Source organism: Mustela lutreola, chromosome 2, assembly GCF_030435805.1.
Source record: "Mustela lutreola isolate mMusLut2 chromosome 2, mMusLut2.pri, whole genome shotgun sequence".
Classification (NCBI taxonomy): domain Eukaryota; kingdom Metazoa; phylum Chordata; class Mammalia; order Carnivora; family Mustelidae; genus Mustela; species Mustela lutreola.
In genome coordinates this window covers 200556838-200579248 of record NC_081291.1, presented here as the reverse complement: position 1 = coordinate 200579248, position 22411 = coordinate 200556838, and positions in this window count along the sequence as shown.

Sequence of the window (22411 nt, the reverse complement as noted above, 5' to 3'; positions counted from 1 at the left end):
AGAAAACAAAATATCTGATTCTCCTGGGAAGTCCACTTGACTTAGAATCTTTTTCATTTGGGACAAGTTAACTCACTCCTCTACCTGTTTCTATACTATAATATGGGAATAATAACAATATTCTTAAGAAATAATAATGAAATAATTAAGATATATACATGAAATGCTCATAGTATTGTCTGGTGTGACATACTTAATAGATACTAGCTTCTAAATTTCAACATTTAGAAAAGTTGTATATATATATATATATATATATATATATTTATTTTTGTTTTGTTGTTGTTGTTTTTAAAGATCTATTCCATCATCCTCAAAATTTTATTCAAATATTTTCTCGTTGTCTTCCTCCTTGTAATGAAGGATAGTTGGAAGAAAGGCAGGTAGGGAAAAGGGGTCCTCATCCTAAGAAGAAACCACTTTTTTTTTTTAAATTTTATTTATTTATCTGACAGAGAGAGATCAAAAGCAGACGGAGAGGCAGGCAGAGAGAGAGATAGAGGGAAGCAGGCTCGCTGCCGAGCAGAGAGCCCGAGGCGGGACTCTATCCCAGGACCCTGAGACCATGACCCGAGCCAAAGGCAGCGGCTTAACCCACTGAGTCACCCAGGCGCTCCAGAAGAAACCACTCTTAAAAGGATTTTATATTACCCTGGAAGGAGCCCTCCATATTTTCCCACCTGATAGGTAGATGACCACCTGATTGGGTGACAGGTTCATGGAGCATTAATCAGATTAAAACAGCCCCCCAACAAGCCCATAAAGTCCCTAGACTTAGAAACTCTGTCAACAACCCCTTCAGATCCCCTCCCTCTTCAGGAGCTTTGTACTATTGATTAATAAACTTTGCTTCAACACACAAATGGCTATCAGACACATGAAAAAATGTTCATCATCACTAGCCATTAGGGAGATTCAAATTAAAACCACTTTGAGATACCACCTTACACCAGTTGGAATGGCCAAAATTAGCAAGACAGGGAACAACGTGTGTTGGAGAGGAGGTAGAGAAAGGGGAACCCTCTTACACTGTTGGTGGGAATGCAATTTGGTGCAGCCACTTTGGAAAACAGTGTGGAGAATCCTCAAGAAATTAAAAATAGAACATCCCTATGAGCCTGCAATTGCACTACTGGGTATTTACCCCAAAGATACAGATGTAGTGAAAAGAAGGGCCATCTGTACCCCAATGTTTATAGCAGCAATGGCCATGGTTGCCAAACTGTGGAAAGAACCAAGATGCCCTTCGATGGATGAATGGATAAGGAAGATGTGGTCCATATACACTATGGAGTATTATGCCTCCATCAGAAAGGATGGAGGACCCAACTTTTGTAGCAACATTGACGGGACTGGAAGAGATTATGTTGAGTGAAATAAGTCAAGCAGAGAGAGTCAATTATCATATGGTTTCACTTATTTGTAGAGCATAACAAATAACATGGAGGACATGGGGAGATGGAGGAGAAGGGAGTTGAGGGAAATTGGAAAGGGAGGTTAACCATGAGAGACTATGGACTCTGAAAAGCAACCTGAGTGTTTTGAAGGGGCAGGGGGTGGGGGAGGTTGGGGGAGTCAGGTACTGGGTATTAAGGAGGGCACGTATTGCATGGAGCACTGTGTGTGGTGCAAAAACAATGAATACTGTTATACTCAAAAACAAACAAACAAACAAACAAACAAAAATAACTTTGCTTCATTGCCCATCACTCTTTGGTTTACTTCTTCATTCTTTGAAGTGGTGTGACTAAGAACCATGGGCACCAAAGAAAAGAATTCCTGTAACACTTGCCAATAGTGTCCACAGTATAAATATAAATATATATAAAATATATAAAATAAATTTGCAAACAGATTCAACCGATCTGTAATATTAACTGATAAATATTAACAAATGCCATTTCCACTCATGGAGGTATTATGAGCTTCATATTTTTTGCCAGGAATATTTCTATATTAATATAAAGTAATCATAAGGGTAGAGTGGTATAGAGAGAAGCAAGAGGAATGCACATACCTTTGAACTACTCCTAGGATGAAATTCAAGTTAGCCTCAAAGAAGTTGCATGCTCAGATCCACCCTGCAGATGTACAACATGGGAACACAAGGTTCACCCACAAGGTCTGAAATTGATAACCAACTGAGCAACATAACTCAGGCAATATGCAAAAGGAATCCTGATTAAAACTCACCTTAAAGTTTCATAATGATTGCAAATAGTACTCCATGGAAGGAAAAAAAAAAATAACAAAAAATACATCTAATTTTCTTAACTAGACTTTCAAGATAATTTCATAATTATGCATTTACTCATTCATTTACTGTACTTATAGGAAGTACATGTCATAGATACAACATTTCAATATTTATAAATTACCTAACAAATACAAAATGGTAAAAAGTAAAATCAAATTAAACAGATTTTTTTTAAAGTCTAGAGAGAGATTTCACACATTGGCCTTTAGGCAGCTCTGGATTTCTAGATGTTTAACAAATATTTTGACTCCTAGCCTTAAAAATAATTCAAATTTCTATATTTATTATTCAGTAGATAACTAGCTGCCTTTTTTTATTACTCAAATTGTGTGGGTGAACCATATGATAAAACACCTTGTTGACTAGCGTTTTTTTTCCTTTTCGATTGATTGTGTTGGTGCTGTCAAGTCTTCATTTAGCAAAATGTCTGGAGAAGCAGAAGGACCTTTTTGTAAAGCTCTGATTTCTAACCAGGGACCTTGTATAAAAAAAAACAATCTCAATATCCTTTTTTTACTGATAATTTGGTTCGTTAAAACTGCATTTCTAAGATGTCAATTCAGCTCTATGTAAAGTAAAATATTTAATTAATTACATATAAAATTTTCTTTTTACATATGTATTTCCTTCATCAAAGGACTGAATATGTATGGTGAAACTTCACTTTGTATTTTGTAATCACCAGAAAGTTTCAAGAACCTGATCTACATCCATGGAAAGAGCAACCTGCATCCATGCCTTCTGAAACAGATGCTAGAAATACTTCCTAGCCTTCTCCTGTTGCTAGAACGTAAGCCTGTGGCCTGGTTCCTTTTATCAGGCTGGTGGATGGGGTTTTTTGAATCAGAAGTAAGACAGAGTTGATTCCAGCAAGGGTGGGGTCAGAGACTTAGAGGTCTTTCAAGTTAGCAAAGGCAGAGGCAGAGCTGGGACCATTTGATCCCAGGCCTGAGTGCTCCTCTCAGCAGCTGCAGCAAAAATGTTTTTGGGGTTGCAATGGAGTATCCCTCGATGAGCAGGCTTATGGCCTAATCTCATGTCTTCCTAGAGATAAGGAATTCTACATAATGTCTTTCCATACTTCTTGTTTATGTTAAAATAAATTGGACCCGGTTTCTTGTAACCAAATACTGGAAAGAGTAAACCAACTTGGAGTCATCAAATAAACCATTCTCATTGTACCTGGCAAAATGTAATTTTCAGAAACTGATTTTATTTTTCCAAGTTTCACAGCCTTGTAGGAATAAAATCAGGATTAGACCCCACATTTTTCAAATGTAAACATTATGCACACATGTTTTTGTTTTTTAATCTGGACTCTTTTAAATATCTGAATATCTGGGTTTTTTAGTTAATACTCCAAAGAAAAACAACTATGTGATTCTGCTTATTTTGTCTTATCATCATGGTTAGAACTGATCAAGAAATACATTCTTTTCTGGGGTTGGAGTGACGAAAAAGAAACCCAACACATCTTATGCCAATGAAAGCTCCTCATATTTCTAATCATTTGTTACAAAAAGAACTGGCTAGGTTTGCTTAACTATCAATTCAGTAGACAGATAAGGGCCAAAGCAAGAGGGGGAGTGCTATTACTCTCTGGGCCTTTTAAAAACTATTATATTAAACGATCCAAAAAAATGTTTCCTTTGGGTCCACAGTTACTACACTTTAAAGCTATTATTTCTTTAAAGAGAAATGATAAACTGCAGGAAATTATTTATAGGTTCAGATCGTCCTTCTCTATAATATGTGACTTGCTCCCCTGACCTGAAGGTCGGTTGTCTTGGGTCTTTTTAAAGCTATGGATGAATGCATTTTTGAGGTAAGAATCATATTATGGTAAGCATCTTTCTCCTTGAATACTTTTCATTCAGCTCTCAGCTCTCTAAATCAGGATATATTAGATTAGAAACGCTTTAGAAATTCTCAAAGGTTATAACTGCATATGTGAAGAAAAATGATCTTCAAGATAGCTAAGGACTAAGCCACATATCAAAACTAACACTTGCACTGCTCTGAGAAGCAAAATGGCTGCCCCCACACTCTACAGAGCAAGTAATATAACTCACAGGGGAGACACGATTAAAGAAATCACATCTATCATGAGCAGAGAAGTCCAAAATGTCCTTTTAAGGTTGCCCAGAAATATATATTGTAGGAATTTATTCTTGAGATTTAAATCACAGAAAATGCAGATTTTGCCTCTTAAATTTAAAAAGCATAGTACACAGTATTTACACATTTATAATACCCATGTTTGTTCATGGATATTTGTTTATTTCTTTTACAAATATTTATCACAGCCTTAATGCTCAAATTGTTATGTTAGCAGAAAGGGCATCTAGATGAAATGATATAGACAAAGATCAATCACATATGGGTCTTATATTCCAATGAGGAAGAGAAAACAATTGGAAAGGAATAATTATTATGTTAAATTTTCAGAATAAATAACAGAGCCATGCATACAAGGACACCTAATGTAGACTACTCTATTCAACAAAAGCTTCAAATTGGATATAATATTTGAACTAAGATCTATGTCATGGTCAGATTTTGTTAGATGAAGAAATGAGAAAAATGTTTCAGGAAAAAAAATACATTCAAATTGGACCTTATCTTAGGCAAACCTTGAAATTTAGCAATTGATTTTATAACATAACCACTCACATGGCTTTTGTCTGCCCTGGTTCATTTCTCATCATTTATTGTATTATAGCAACCCAGTTTGCATGTTACCTTTCAATATTTCTGAAATCCTGCCACTTTTCCCTTCCCAATGCCATTGCTTTAATTAAGACTTTAAGATTTCCTACATCAGTCATCTTTTTAATTGTTCTCCCTAGCCTGGCCTATCAGTTCCCAGTTCCCCAGTCTCTTCATCTTAGACTTCGTTCTCACACTGGAGCTAGTGGCAATATTTTAAAAATTTATATAATCAATATCCTCCATTACTTAAAATCCCTTATTGTCAATCTATTAAAAGTATTTGGTTAGAATTTGAAGACCTTAGTACAAAGCTCTTGGCCATGTTTTTTGACCATCTAAAAGCTCTGAATACCGTTTCTACATTTGAGAAATTAGCAAGACTTTTCATGCTGTGGTCTTTCCTGCCTTCTTACCTATTACTATCTTATAAACTCCCTCTTTGTACCAACCATAAGGAACCAATTTTAGAAACCCCTTGACGTGCTATGCTTTGCTTGGAGGGGTTCCTACGGACTTCATTTCTTTGTATCCAGCCTCCTCCCATCTGAAAAAATACTAGGTGCCTATTTATATTTAGTTGGTATTTACTCCACTAACTATAAATATATTCATTTGCCCCATCTCTGTACTACACCCTTAGTCTGCTCATTTTATTCTTTTCACAGTATTTATATATGTCTCTGCCAGTTCAAACAGTCTTCATTGAGCAAAGAACTATTCTCTTCTTCATATTTTTATCATGGCATGGAGAAGTCTATAGAAGTAGAGGCTCCCAATAAATAATGATAAATGAATGCCTTAATATTTCACATTGTCTCAAGTATTTTTTTAAATAAAGACTATGAATTTTAAAGAAAATATTTCAAAATTACAAGGATTTTTTGTTTTCATTACCATAGTTTTTTATAATTAAAATGATATATACTATATAACACGTCTTTATTCTTACAGTGATTTTTAATGATTTTTTCAATATATACACATTTTCCCAATGAGTATCAGTTTATTTTTAATGTGTGTATTACATCTTTGAAATATCATTTGAAATAAACCAAAATGCATGGAATACTATTCAGAAATATGACTCAAGCATATCAGCTTATAGGCCATGCTCAGCATGTAGACAACTAAATTGTTAAATCATTTATACCAGCAGGTAGGTGGTGAAAATAACTGGGAAATGAAAACTGTTTTCCCACTCCGATTGCATCTACTGAGGCGGAGAAAAGAACTGTTGATTCAAGGATCTGGTAATGCATCCTTTTCCACTTATAATTCCTTCCCCACACCCCCACATTTTTCTATTCCTTTCTTAGTTCTTGCTTCTAAATACAAGAAAAAATTCATTTTCAAAACAGTGGCTGAAACTTTTACATCTTAGAAATATTTTGTAATATATAAAATAAATTCTTATACATGTATCTATAAATCTATATTATATCAGCATATACATGTACACATGTATATATAATCGGTATTTGTTGATTGAATTTGTTAGACTTGTAGACATTCTTCAAACTGAATTTGAACTATCTATTTCTAATTCCTGTTTGGAGAATTCTGATGCTACTTAGACCTTTCCCAAGCTCTGTTCAGGAAATACTTATTCACTTGATATTTAGAAAATATTCTTTGGAGATGTTTGTCTGTCTTCAGCTAGTACATCAGTGTAACGGACACTAAAAAAGGTACTCTGGGAAAAATTAAAAATAAGTTGTGAATTTCTCCTTTAAGTACAACGTAGTAATAGGGTCTAAGCTTAAACTCAATCTACTGAAAAACAAACAAACAAAAGCACCAGAAAAAAATATATAAAACAATAGCTTTTAAATTTTCAGACATTGGGTCTGTAAGTAGTACAAGTAGTACAGGTCTGTGATCCGCATGAGAAGGAAAATGAGTTAGAAAGATTTTATAACCTCATCTGGTGCCTGCCTGCATATACATTTTGGACCCCTGGCCATGGAGGGTGACCCTAAACAGTCTTTTTAGTTGAAATGTTAGAGATGAAATTTCAGCAAGGTTGCAGTGTCTGAATGTTAAAAGAGAAGTCTGGAAAGGAGGGAACCACACAGAGAATGAGCTTCAGATATCTGCATATAGCTCCCCTTGTGTCTTTTTTTTTTTTTTTAAGATTATTATTTATTTAGTTCACAGAGAGAGAGAGGGAGAGAGAGAGAGATCACAAGCAGGCAGAGAGAAGGGGAAGCAGGCTCACTGCTGAGCAGAGAGCCCGATGCGGGGCTTGATCCCAGGACCCTGAGATCATGACCTGAGCTGAAGGCAGAGGCTTTAACCCACTGAGCCCCCCAGGTCCCCCCCCCTTATGTCTTTTTGTTGAACATTAAGCTATGTGTCTGTAAGATAGAACACCATGAGGCCAGGCAAAAATGACAGAGAACTCTAAGATGAACAATTTTCCAGGTGTTGCAGAAAGTGTTAGAGACATCCAAGATGATCATCCAAGATTCAATATCCAAAACCAACTCAATTTCTGACTTCTATCCTTAGTCTATCCCTGTTTCTCTCATGGTCTGTTAAAACACTACAAAATGGTTATTCGACATTTCCACCTAAAAGTATAAGAAACTCAAACTTAGGAATAGCAACATACAAAGTCAAGATCTTTACTTCAGCTCTCAAACTTTTCCTTCTCTTCTTAGTGAATGGAAACTTTATCTTTTATTTTTTCAGACCCAGAACCATGACTCATTCTTATCTCCTTTTCCTTTTTCTCTTATAGTTCACCTGCTCTCTATTAGCAAATCCTCTAGGTTGTAGTTTTAAGATATACCCAAAGTCCAATTCATTTCTATCATCTCATTCTTGGTGCCCTGGACCAAGCACAATAATCCCTTCACTGGTTTACTGCCATAGCCTCCTGGATGGTCTTCCTTCTTCCACCTTTGATCTCATAAACCCTACTCTCCAGGGAGCAGGTAGTAAGATCCTATTAAATTGTCAGTCAGAACACATCACTCTTCTGCTCAAAACTAGTCAATGACTTCCATTTCATTGAGTGTAAAACCTGAATTTCTGGCCATGGCTCACAAAGCTTTTCACTGTTATATTCCCTGTTAAGTCTGTGATCTTATATCCTAATACTCTCTCTTTTGCTCACTCTATACAAGCCTCACAGGCTCTTGGACCTGTCAGTTTGTCTTGAATGTGTTAATCATGCTTTCACCTCACAGAATTTTACTTGTTATTCTGTATGTCTGGAAATCTTTCCTTAGATATCTGCCTGTTCAGTTTTTTGGCTCTTGAGTTCTCTGCTGAAATGACATTTTATCAGCGATGTTTTTGATGATGTTTTATAAAATAATTTCCAACCTTGGATACTCTCTATTAGTCTCATTATTCTGTATTTTATATACATTAAATATATATATATATATATATATATATATATAGAGAGAGAGAGAGAGAGAGAGAGACAGAGAGACAGAGAGACAGAGAGGGAGAGAGAGTCTGTATTCTTGAGAATAAAGAATTTGTTTGTTTGCTGCCAAAAACAGAGTAACTAGGAAAATTCCAGTTACACTTTTGGTGTTTTATAATGAATGCATAAAGTCTCCACATATCAGTTAAACCATATGTCTACATCTATCATCTATTTATCTAATTGCTTGACTCCAAACTTCATTATTAAATCTACTTAAAATTCTTAGCTTTCATGGAAGAAAATAGGAAGAAAAGATACTGGCTACTTTTGATCTCTATTCCTCTCCTACTTTAATTTCTTCTATTTCTCCTTTACTGAAAATGTTGTCAATTCCAGGATAAGTTTATTTTTTTTTCTTCCAGTCAGCAAACTCTGTGGTATGTTCCATATTATGTTGTATCTTTAAACAATAAAAAGCCATGAACTTAATGGAAATATCTTTTAGCTGTGTATACACATTTCCTCATGCTTTTATATAAATTGCAATGCTTATATAGTCTGAATACAAAGACAATAATATCAATATAATAAGTGGAATTTGGTTAAAAAAAGAACAATAATAAAAAGTAAAATTTTGTTGGTTTGTTTTTTATTCCTCCATTTATTAAATATTGACTGAGCCCTCCTATGTGTTAGACCCTATGTGGGATACTGGGATACACCATAAAATGAAAAAGATGTATGCCCTGCATGAAACCTAAAGTCTTCTGAGGATGAAAGACATAGATCAATAACACAGAAAAAGAAATTGGTAAGTAATTATGCAGAAAAATGCAGATGTTCCTATGAAAATATAGAGGATCCAAGCAGAATATGAGACACACTCTCCCACATGTGAATAAGGCACAAACCCCAGTGTGTTGAGATGACACACTTGAAATATGATCGGTACATGACAAAACTGATGAAGTTGAAACTATAATTTCGAACTAAAATAACTAATTCACAACTTGTGATCAAGAAATCTATCAATGGAGCAACCAAAATGGCAGTGTTGTCAAGTTATATAAAAGAGCTGTAACTGAAATTCATATTTTTGTAAGTAATCACAGGAAACACAACTTATAGTCAATTATGTTAACACATTTTTTCCACTAGAAAATATACTATGAAAGTATTTTCAAGGTTCAGTATCAAGTGGATCGTTTGTCAGTGTTTTTACACCACATAGAATAAATCTTATCTTTGCCAGACAAGAATAAATGCACTAGTTCTTTTGTATTTTGACTTTTAAGTTTGTGCCAAAAGTGCCACTGAAATCAACTTCTGACTAGAGGAGATAAAATAAACTCTCCAAAGAGCTGAGCCTGTCAAAGTAGATGAAAAAAACATCTCTCTAGGATGCTCAAATAATGGATGCTGCATACATAAGTAAAATTCAAGAGAAACTTCAGTTCTTCTCACATTTAAATTAAGTTTTCTTGTTCAAGCCTATGCTGGATTTCAGCATCTTTACTTAGTCACCCTAGACAGAAAAATGTATTTGGATCTATAAATATTAGAGTTTTCATTGATGTGACACTGAATTTCTTTTCACCATAATGAGGCAGATTCTGGTAGAAAGGAATGAATGAAGAATACTCAGAACATGGTTGCTAAGGAAACTAGTAATATCTTTTCCTCATGATTAGACATTGAAGTAATTGATATTCATTTTCTTCTTTTTTCTTTTCTTTCTTTTTTTAATTTTTTTAAATTTTTGTTATTATTATTATTTTTTTTTAGTGCAGAGGAAATGTATCCTGATTTTTTTTTTTAAATTTCTAAACTAATAATCTACATTCTTTCCCTTTTGAACTCAATTCTGTTTGTTTTATCCCGGGAGTCTCTGAATTATTATCAGTTACAGATTCAATCAACTTGAAACTCTTTTGTTTAGTCTGTTGTATGAAAAATAAAAACTCTGGATTGTCATCTTACCCAAAACTTGATCTTAAAACTGCTGTTTTAAGAGATGACATGAAAATCTTTGCCTTCAAGGGAGTAGTTTCTGCTTATTGTAACTAATCAATGTGTGTTTATGTGTAGGCTTGTACTTGGGTGTTTACAGTGTCTGTGACAAGGTACATTTCTGGAAATACGCAGTTTAACAAATAATTAAACTGACATGTCAGTAATTTCCAGATCTCTGAACACCAATACAAAAAAAATCCCCCAAAGTCTGTTATTAAAGCATCATTACCAGAAACAAATAGAAGGGACCTCCCTACACCTAGGATAATCTAGTACAGCCTTTTTGAATGGATGTTAATGTAAAATAATTTATATCTGTTGACTTTTTCACACATTAAACATTTGATATTTAATCTTTGAAATGTGGAACATCAATGGCAGACTCTTGGAAGCTGAAGAATTCGTCAACAAATTTGAAAGTTTTTTCCCCTCCAATAAATATTTCTCTGTGGATTGAATATACCATCTTGCACAAAAAAATAGCAAGTGCACTTGTTCTCATCCAATATTTTTCCCCTGTGTGGTCACACATCTTCAAACCTATCCTAGGGTATATGTACTACAAAATTTATTTGGCTATAGTTTTTTATGTGAATCTTGACATGTTTAGAATAATTTCCAAGCATAAACAAACTTCTAGTTAATGCGTTCTTTATTTATTGCCTATAAATGTAACATGCATTTTGGTTAGAATAATGGTAATCAAATTAAAAGTGTAATAAAATAGAAAGTCGTATCTTCATTTCATTGTTCCTTTTTGTTTTATATTAAATTTTTCATAGTAATACTTGCATATGAAAGAGACTAAATAATAGGACTTTAAAAAGTTCTCTTTCTCATTCCATCTGTTCCATCCTTAACCCTACTCCCAAGGAAAAAAAACTAGTATTCGTTTCTTCTTTTAGTCGGAATGCCACCAGTTCTGGCTGGACTAAATCTACAGCTCTTTTCAAATTTTATTTCATTCTGGGAGCTGATACAAACAGTTGGATAGTGGGCAAAAGAGAATCAAGAGTATTCCTGTTCCTTATCTTGGTGACAAGAATAATCAGCCAGTCTAGAAACTTGAGATCTATTCAAAATACTACTCTTCCTCACACCCCATGTTCAGTGCACCACTGAATTATACCTTACTCAAACCCATTCTTCCTTTTCCCATTCCTAGGACCAATGCTAGAGATTGAACACTCATTCTCTCTGCCCTAGATTATTTCAATAGTCACCTATTATCCATCATGCTGGTCTCCTATCTAGACTACCTCCAGGGTAATCTATCTACAGTAAAAATCCATGTAAGAAACAATTTATTTTACTTGTCCTCCTTACTTACATAATATTTCTAAGATTGTTATTCAATCTTTGGTAAAAAGGAGTAATATTATTTGTTCAAATAAGCATAAATATATTAAGATAAACACTGTTAAACATTTTTCTTTACCATAGCAAGCTTTCTTGGCATCTTTAATACCTTGAAATACCTCAGAAATCTCCCAGAAACTATACAATGTTTCCCCTTTACCTTTGAGTAATAATACTTTTCCATCTTATATAGGTATGTATATATAAATTTCATTCAATAGGAGATTTTTGCGTCTTAGAGTTGGTGAGGGGTGGAATCTAATCTGCTAAAAAACGTCCTATCCCGGGGCACCTGGGTGGCTCAGTGGGTTAAGCCTCTGCCTTCAGCTCGGGTCATGATCTCAGGATCCTGGAATCGAGCCCCGCATCAGGCTCTTTGCTGGGCAGGGAGCCTGCTTCCCTATCTCTCTCTGCCTGCCTCTCTGCCTACTTGTGATCTCTCTCTCTGTCAAATAAATAAATAAAATCTTAAAAAAAAAAATAACAACAACAACAGCAATAACAACGTCCTATCCCTGGCTGAACCATTTGTACCCAAATTTCTATGCACCTCTCCGGCTTCATCTTTTCCAATTTTCTACACCATGTTCTCACCACTAAGCTTTAGTTTTTTTGTTTGTTTGTTTTGTTTTGTTTTGGTTTTGTTTTTGTTTTTGATAAAAGCTTAGTTTTATTAATAAAGTTAATTAATTTTACAGTTATCTCATGACTAGAAGACTTTATTTATTGTTACAAAATGTAATGAAGATAGAAAGGGATGAAAAGAGAGAATGGAAGGGAAGGAGAGAGAGAAAGATTGTTATGGTTATGTTAAATTTACAGTATAGGCTTTTGCAACATAAATCCTAACAGCACATTTTCTAGCTATGTCGTCTTGAACTCAGCTTGTGATTGCGGCATTCCTAGAGTGCAACCCATCAATGCTGAGCCACCTCTGGAAAGGAAAAACAAAGGGCCCATCAACAGATCCAGTAAAGCAGCCCCATTTTCACAATAACTATCCATCGCTTGCTTAGCATGGCTTAATATTTACCCAATTGATCATGTTGTCACCACACTATTGCATGGACAGAAAAAGAGGAAATCAACTCTCATTGAGTGTGATGGGGTCTCAAAAACTTCAGAATAGATAAAGTCAGCCATCACTGGAGGGAAGTCTAACACTGACAAGACACCTGCAGCAGAGGTTAGGGTGACTTCCCTGGGTTCCAATGGTAGGTTAGAGAAGGCACAGGGTAAAAGATGCTTACAGCTGTCCTTGCAACCTTCTGGTACTATAGGTCAGAGGCAGTAATGTGGCTGGAATACAGATGGAACAGAGCTGAATAACAGCTCACACATGTGGCTCAAATCCAAGAGTCAAGAGTGGACCACCAGTAGTCCAGAATCCTGAACATCCTTTTGTTTCTTACTTGTGTGAGTCACTCCAAATCACCAGGACAGTGCCACCCCAGTGATCCAATGTCGCGAGAGCCTACAGAAGTACATTACTGACCACACTAGTCGCACTGACATAAGTCTCAGAGCGGCTTGAATCAATCATCTATATGAAATAGTGGGCTGGGGCTAAGAAAGGGGTCAGAGAATATCCTCCTTGGGGCCCAAGGCAAATGGATCTGGGTTCTAGGTCTGCCTGAATCATCCTGCCCAGGGCCCAGCAGTTCCCAGGCACTAGAAGTAGACTGAAATTTTAAGAAATTATCAAAAAAGGCTAATGTTATGAGCAGAAAACCCAGGCACTGTTTGGGAATCATTAGGGTATTGTGGTTTGAAAACTAATGACTTCTTTTTGTTCTCAAATTAAAAAAAAAAAAATATATATATATATATATATATATATATATATATATATATATATATGTAATTGTTTATTTTCCTCTCTTTTTTTGGCTGTTCTTTCTGGAACTCTTATTTGTTTGATTTGGAGAGCTAGAATAATTCTCTTTTCTCCCTTTCCCTGTATTAGCCATGTCTCAACATTTTGCAATTTTTCTGGAAAATTTCAAGGAATCATTAAAAGACTTTTGTTAGAATATATTAGTATTTTAGCCAATTTTTTTTCACCTTTATTGTTCTGCTTGTTAAATCAGGAATTCTATGATGTCTCTTCCCTTTCCCTATGGATTTTTGGTCTTTAGTACTGTCTTCCATTTCCTTTATCTATATTCTATCTCTAATTACTATCTAAAATGATTTTTTCTCAGATGTTATTTTCATACATACTTAACAAATATTTAACTATTCTGAATGGTTTCAGAATGCCTTATGTTCTCTTTATAGTTACTAGTTTTGATTAACTCTTTCTTTAATTGTAATACATTTTTAAGAAGAAGATGAGTGGGTTTTCAGTGGTGAACACTGAATTCAAGTGGTTTTTTTCCACATAGTGATTATTTGCTCTTTTGTTTGTTTGCTTATCACTGATGTCATATAATGATGTGCTTTTTGACAGCACTGTAATTTCCTCGTGGGTAAATTAACTCTTCCCTACTGAATATAGTTAATATATAATTGCACATTATATATAATATACTTTATTATATATAAGATAAATTATATATAATATAAATTATGTTATATATAATAAAAATTATATTATATAATATGTACTTGTAATATTATAATATAAATTATATATATATATATATATATATATATATTCCCCACTAGAGTATAATTAGGTGACCTGCCCTTCTCTAGCCAAGAAATAGATATACGATGAAAATTTGTCTTGTTAAAAACTCATCTCTTATAATATTATTTTATCTTTAATTAAAAACATTTTGTTGAGGCATGATGTATCTATAGAAAATTATATAAATCTTTAGTGTAAAGTTCCATGTATTACATAAAATCAATGCATCCATTTCATGTCATACATAGACAGAAGAGAAAAAGAAAAAAACCCAGTCTCATATATTTTTGCTTTTGTCTAAAACATATTAATAACGTATTTTTAAAAACAAATTAAATAATGGACTTTAATAATTCTTATTTCAATCCTCTGAAATCCTACATCCAAAGATTGACCTTTTTAAATTTTGTTTAATGTAGGATTTGTAAAAGGTTATCAGTTGGGTGTAGTGTTTTCTGTAGTTTTTAACTGGAATTTTCTCATTGTTTCTAGTTTATAATTATAATATTCTGAAATACAATTTTCATTTATATCAGATTCCCTCTGGTCAGCCTTCCACCTCTTAGGAGGATCTGGATTGCCAAAAGCAGACCCTAAGTAAAATGCATGTCCTGATCTACTTGCCAAATGATAACACAAATTTTGGAGGGGTGGAGTAGGCTCATTACCTGTTTAAAGCTGCACTGAACCTCTTGAGATTTCTGCTGAGACAGGAGGACTAGTGAAAGAATCCTATGCTCTAAAGATAACAAATTTTAAATCTCACTTCACACACTATTATGGTAGGTTTTCTTGAGAGCAATCTGATACCAGATGTCATCTCCCTAAAGATCTTTGAGGCTACAGATAAGAATCCTCAACCTTGCAACTGTCATTTTACTTTTGTAATGTTTGACCATTGCTCACTGACCTTATTTCATTGTGAAAGACATCTGCTCTGTCACAGTTAATGCGAATTCCTAACTCTTAGTCCACAGGAGCCTGACCTAACCCAGGAAATCCTTCATGAACCTTAACTTCATCCGTGTATTTTGCTCTTCAGCAAACTAGCTAGCTTTTTGACTTATGTACTCACTGAAATAGAATCTTAGTTCTGACCAACATTCTAAGATTCATTCCTTTGCCTTAGAAATATTATTTTTGCTCTCCTCAGAAGGAAGAAATTTTTAGGAATGCCACATATACATTTTCTAGTAGCTGTCACCTAAGAACTGTATCTATTCTTTAAGCAGCATTATTAAAGTTTTCTGTACTTGTATTTTGCTTATTTTCTAACACAAGACTTAACAACTCTGCATTTGATTTGGTTATAAGACAAAAAAATTGGAATTTCCTTTGATGACACATATACAAATGCAGTTAAACTACTCCTTCCTGAGGATGAGAATGCAAATTCGGACAACTCACAGTAAGTGGCAAATATCTAGGCAGAGACCACTATATTATTCTTAGTCTTCTTTGTAATATAAGTATATATTTTAAAAGTTAAATTTTTGACATTGTAAAGGTCATTAATATTTTATTATTTTTATTTTATTTATTTATTTATTTATTTTTAAAGATTTTATTTATCTATTTGACAGACAGAGATCATAAGCAGGCAGAGAGGCAGGCAGAGAAAGATGGGGAAACAGGCTCCCTGCTGAGCAGAGAACCCGATGCGGGGCTCGATCCCAGGACCCTGAGATGATGACCCGAGCTGAAGGCAGAGGCTTAATCCACTGAGCCACCCAGGTGCCCCCATTAATATTTTAATATAATTATTCTTTTATAAAAGGAATATCTGTACATTAAAACCTCAATTTGCACAATTAAGTTGGGATGACATCTCCAGTCCCTACACCAAACCTCTCCTTCCAATATTCCTCTTAAGAGACAACCACTTTCAAGACTTTCTTCTGTGATTTATCTATACATTTTTAATTAACATTCATATATCTTGATTTTTTTCAGTTTTAGACATCCTGTACTGACTTATCTCTTTGGAAAAAGAACATTCTTTTCTCTTACATTTCTCCCTTATCTCCCTGCCCACCCTTATGCATGGTTAGGTGTAACACTTTTTCATGTCATCATCCCAATATAGTTTTTATTTGTTAAATTAATATTGTGTTTATATTGTTATAAACTCAAAGTAAATATAGCTGAACTATGTATTGCATTATGATTATATTTGACATCTTTTTTTTGGGGGGGGGGTTGTTTTCCCTGGAATTACGAATAGTCTGTTTCATGTACTTAATGCTTAATTTCCTTCATACCTGTCATCATATTCTTCATAATTCATTTATCTTCATCTACTACTAGAGAACCTAGGAAAATTAAATATATCACATATTCTACCAACTGCACTTGGATTTCTGCTTGGAATTACGTTCCAGAAGTCCTTTTTCATTCTGCTTCAATTGTGGCTCATTGTTCTCTAGCCCAGCTGCACCTGGTCATCCTGGGAATTTCCTAATCTAATTCCCAGGAATTCCCATTCAATTCAGCTCTTTCTTTCCATGTTATCCTTTTCTTCCTAATTCCATGTCTTCCTTTTCTTCGACTCAGTGTCTCAATTTGGTTGTTTTTCGTGTTCAATTTTATTAGTTCCTAGTATGTTCCTGCCTTTCAAGCCCTCTCTTTTATTTTTCTTTGAACTCTTATTATTTGGATGTTGAAATTCCAAGATGAAAAATATAGTCATTTCCCTTATTTTCTCCCTTGCATGAGTATTCATACTTAGTAGATTTGTTGCCTGGAATACAAGTGTCCTAAATATTAAATTGCCATCACATTTTCCCCCATTTCCAAGTAATTTTATTATCCTTCTCTCCCACAATTATTCTTTCTTTTTTGTCTACTGGTTTCGCCAAGGATGCAGCCCATGCACTGCCAAGGACTGCCCTCTTTTTAATATTATTATTTCAAGGTGTTTTCAACACCAAAGCACTGAAAATCTAATTAAAAACTTTGTCTTCATGTTCAGGCTTACCTACTGCTGAACTCCACTTAACTGGATTATTTGAAAACCTAGTGGCCCCACTGGAGTAGATGGGGTAGGAAGGCAATATCAGTACCTCTAAATCTTTCCTCTTAGGTTGGTCAATTTCCATACAGGAATCATTCAATCTCCTGTCTAAGGTGTATAAATACGTACTAAAATTACTCTAAAACAATTGCAAGAGATTATAAAAAATTAACATTTACTACATATGCTTTTATGATTTAGTTGCAGTACCTATTCTCTGCCCCCAAGAATTGATTTTATTTATTTATTTATTTATTTAAGCATCAAGACTAAAGAAGCCAGTTTCAATCTCTATAGGCTATAGGTTTTGGATAGGAATGGGCTCAGAGCTGAGGAAGAAACCAGGAAATTTAACTGTATTTGTAGCCATATAATACCCTGTATAATTGTATAACTGTATTGAATAACTGTATAATTGTATACCCTGTATATTGTATAACTGTATAATAATTGTATAACTGTATAATACCCTCATTTCCTGAGCTTTTCCAACTTGCTTTCTTTTTGACTCCAATATCCTTATCACTCAGACGTTGTTTACAACTTTTTCTAGTCTGCTTAGTTGCTGCTTATTCATCAGTGTTCCAGCTACAAAGATTAAATGACATTCCTTGTAGACAGTAATCTCTTTTCCTATTCTCTTTGTCCTTGTGGAATCTTATGTTTGTTGGAGGATTTGGTGGGATTTATTTTTTTAGTGATATTTTAATAGAGATTAAGGAGGCCTTGTAGATAAGTACATCTATATATTTAACTATGTCTTTCATTTTATAATAAGGAAATTAATTATTGGAAATAAAACTACTGTCCTGCTCAAGATCTTACAAATTTGAGATCAGGTTTGCATTTCATTTATCCTGTGTTCTTAAAATTGAAATATATATATATATATATATATATATATATATATTTGTTTACTAGAACTGTATAAATTATTTTAATTTACAGTGCACCCAAGTAATGGCCCAAACCTCTGGTCTCTACCTCTTTCTAACCAATGTGACCTGAAAAGTCCTGGCTAGGATCACTGTGTTTCTATAATAACTCCACAAAACTCCATGATGCCTTCTTTATAAAAGGTACACCCTGGAGTTGTAGTCAGACTAAAATTACTAGGTCCCTTCTTCATGCTTAAGATTGTTTTTCTCTCCATCAGTCATGCTTCAGATCTATTCGAAATCCATTCTGGGAATCATGCCAAAAGTGAATTTCCAACAAACAAGTTTAATTCCAGGATCAAAGAGTTCTTGTGTGGTGCTTGGACTGAGAAAATGCCACCAGTGGGAATTTGTTATAAGCCTACTGTCTTCATGGTCAACAATATCTATCATGATAGATCCCTACTTTCCTGATTATTTTTGTCTCCATGTTCTATCCTTAAGGAAATAAAAATCTAGATTTTTAGAAAAAATTCCTTTCTAATTACATGTAAGTTATTTGTATTTCTCCCTCAAAAGTGAATTTCACATAATTTTCAATGATGTTTTGTTCATTTTAGAGTGTGTTAATTGTGGCTAGAGACAAAGGAAATGAACTGTGTGCATGAAGAAATTTAAAAATTACCCTTTTAGAATATTAGGTAATTTTAAAACATTCAATGTGAATAAGTGATTAGACTTCTGTAAATAAAAATAAGATGTAAAAAAGAAGAGCAAAACGATGGTGAGCCTGAGCTGGATATATTTCAATAATCAGAATGGAGGAACAGTTTTGACCCTTCCTATTTCAAATTGGATTTACCAGAACAGAACCTGAATAAAGGATTTTTGTTCAAATGTCTTATCAGTGGAATGCTCCCTGTAGAAGGGCTGTGAGTGACACCAAGTTTAGACAAGTAAAGTACAATGAACAACAGTGTTGTCTCAGGAGCCCAATGGTAACTGAGATATAGTCCTTTCTGGGACAGGAATCAGTATCTTTTATCTCTGTACAAAGGATCAAAGTTGAGGATGGAGTGGGAGGGCTATAGTTTTCTAGGCAAGCTCCTTCCATTTAGTCAAGGGCAATTTTCCTTAAGAGGAAGAAGCTGTGAGTTGGTATAAGCAAATTCTCTGGGCAGCGAAGAGATGGAGAGTAGGACAGAGGACCAATAGCAAGGATTACACTTGCCATGTAGTATAGGTGCTACACCGCTGGGTTTTAGCAAAATGCCATAGTTGTATTGTGACAATATCTTATATTCACCAGGTTAGAGTAACTGTATATAAGTAGACCCCAGATGTCAGTTATATATATATCACTAAAAATAAAATGTTAGAGATTATAGAATCACACTTATTTCCCTAGTAACTTTCTATCAAAACCAAAACACTAGTAGGAAAAAGGCAGTAGGCCCTGCCTATTTAAAAAGAATAAGAGAGAGGCAAGAAAAAAAAAAAAAAGAAAGAAAGGCTGGAAGGACTAAAGGGCAAAGACCTGTAAGATGGTCACCAAAGAAGCAAGATTCTGTTAGTATGACTATGAATTCAAGTATATTCTTATAGATGATCTCTTCTATTCAACTATCTTCCTTTCTAATCATGTTTATTGAACATATACTGGGGACAGCAATGATTATTCAAATTCAGGCTGCTATCCTTGGAAAATCCTCGTTCTTTTCTTACTTTAATTAAATATGAGAAAAAATTTAAAAGTTGAGAATAACAAGACAGCTTTGAGAATTTATCACAAAAAGACAGAAATCTAAAATCATTTTATTACCTATCCTGTGTATATTTATGTAACATGGTCAGGAAGACTGTGGAGGTGAACACCAAACCACGTTATTTTATAATTGAGAGCTTTTTGTCTAGGCAGTGCCAAGTTCCTGGTCAGAAAATTTCATGTACTTGGTAAAGTTTAAAAGAATAAGAGGAGACTAGAGAACATATAATCGATATTTTCAGTGGAGTTAACATGTATTGACTTCAACTGGAAGCCAAATTAGTTGTCATTTTTTTAAAAGATTTTATTTATTTATTTATTTGACAGACAGAGATAACAAGTAGGCAGAGGGGCAGGCAGAGAGAGAGGGGGAAGCAGGCTCCCTGCTGAGCAGAGAACCCGATGTGGGGCTCAATCCCAGGACCCTGGGATCATGACCTGAGCCGAAGGCAGAGGCTTAACCCGCTGAGCCATGCAGGTGCCCGCCAAATTAGTTATCATTTTAAGCAAACCACCCACCATCATGATGAATGTGCATTTGAAGTAACTGAAATGTCAGAGATGAGTTTTCAGTCAGATTGCATCCTGGTTCCATTTAAAAATATTTAAAGCTTCACTTTGTAAGTTAAATATAAGTGCAAATATAAGTGCTGATATGTTCTTCTTGTAAAACGAAGAACACTTTTCTCCTCCTTCACAGCAAACTGATGCATAACTGATTGAAATTGTTGAAAGATGGAAAGATTGCGTAAGAATAACTGTGGGCATTAAGCCCTTTCTTAACTTTGTTTCTGACCTAGAAATTAAAAATACTCCTTAGAGTATGCAGTGCTAGTTTCAGTAACTTTACAGAACGTTCAAAAGAACTTATTTTAAAAAATTGTCTGTGGAAATATTACTGAAGCTTCTTCAATCTTAAGTTATAGTGATATATTAAGAAGAAAAGAATGACAATGAATATTTGGAAGCCATACAAAACATATTGGATGTATAATATTTTAAATAAGAAGTAATTAATAATTATACTTGTTTTAGTAATGGTAACTAATAGTTAGTGCATACTAAGCACTCTTATAAAAACTTGGTTATTTTGTATTATTTACTTGTGACAAGAATTCTAAGTGGGAGGTACTATTATTATCCTGATATCACAAATGAACAAAGGCACAGGGAAACTCGTGAATTTTAGAACTTATATTAAACCTAGACGTCTAAATACAGATATAACAGCACTGACCACAATACTTCCATAGTATGTATTTCAATAGTATATGTATTCATTTAATCATAACCTAAATTGTTTATTTTAAACTGCTTTAAGAAAGTGCATTATTTTCATTCATAAGGTGCTTTTACATATACATTTTTAAAGTTATCTTTAAGTTCACAATTTACTATAAGGTATTACTTACAGTGAGTGGAAAAGTGTCTCTAGAAGAAAGGATCAGATAGGTAGCCACGTGACCTAAACATCTAACAGTAAGAGATGAATTCGCTTAGTGGATGGAGTGATTAATAATGACCACTAAGGAAGGAATAGTCAAGGATAAACATAATCTATGTCATAGTTAGGTGTTAATTCTGGTCAAACACAAGTACTGATTTCACGTATCATTGATTAACGTCCTGCGGTAAAGATAATTTGTCCACGCTATCACAATACAAACTTCTGTAAGATTTTCTTTGTAATAGCCTAAGCAAATGTCAGGTAAAGTAGAGATTTATTAAGTTTATTAGAAAGAAAGGAAAAGACTTGGTAGTTGTAATCAAGCACTAATGAAACTGCAGGGAGACGCAGTTGCTAAATGTGGTGTGAAACTGCACTTGGAAACACATACAGTTAAGTGTGAGCAATGACAATGTCAGGTAAACGCTGAAAGGTTGTATTCAAGTCTTGAGTTATAATTTACAAGGATAATAAAAATGTGGAAACTATGCTGGTAAAGGATCCAGAAATATTCTTCTGAAGGGAAAACATACATGCAGTTGTACAGGATTTGAAAGATTTTACTGAACAATTATAACATCCTAAGTCAAATGTTTTTTCAAAACATTCCTATCTAATCTTTATGATAATTTTTTGAGGTGGGCCTTATTCCATTATTAGCAAGCATGAAAATGATTTCTCATTTTACTGATGATGAAACTGGGTTTCAAAGAAGTGAAATAATTTACACAGAAATTCACTAGTGATAAGAGTAGTAAAGATAATGGTCATGATAATTGCCATAGTATCAACTATCATTTATCACTACCAGGTGAGGTACTCTGAATGTTTTACATATTCTAATTTAGTTAATTAGTTAATTAATTTCTTTTAGAATAAAGAGAGAGAGTGTGCAGTAGTGGGGGAATGGGCAGAAGGAGAGAAAAGAGAGAAAATATATATATATA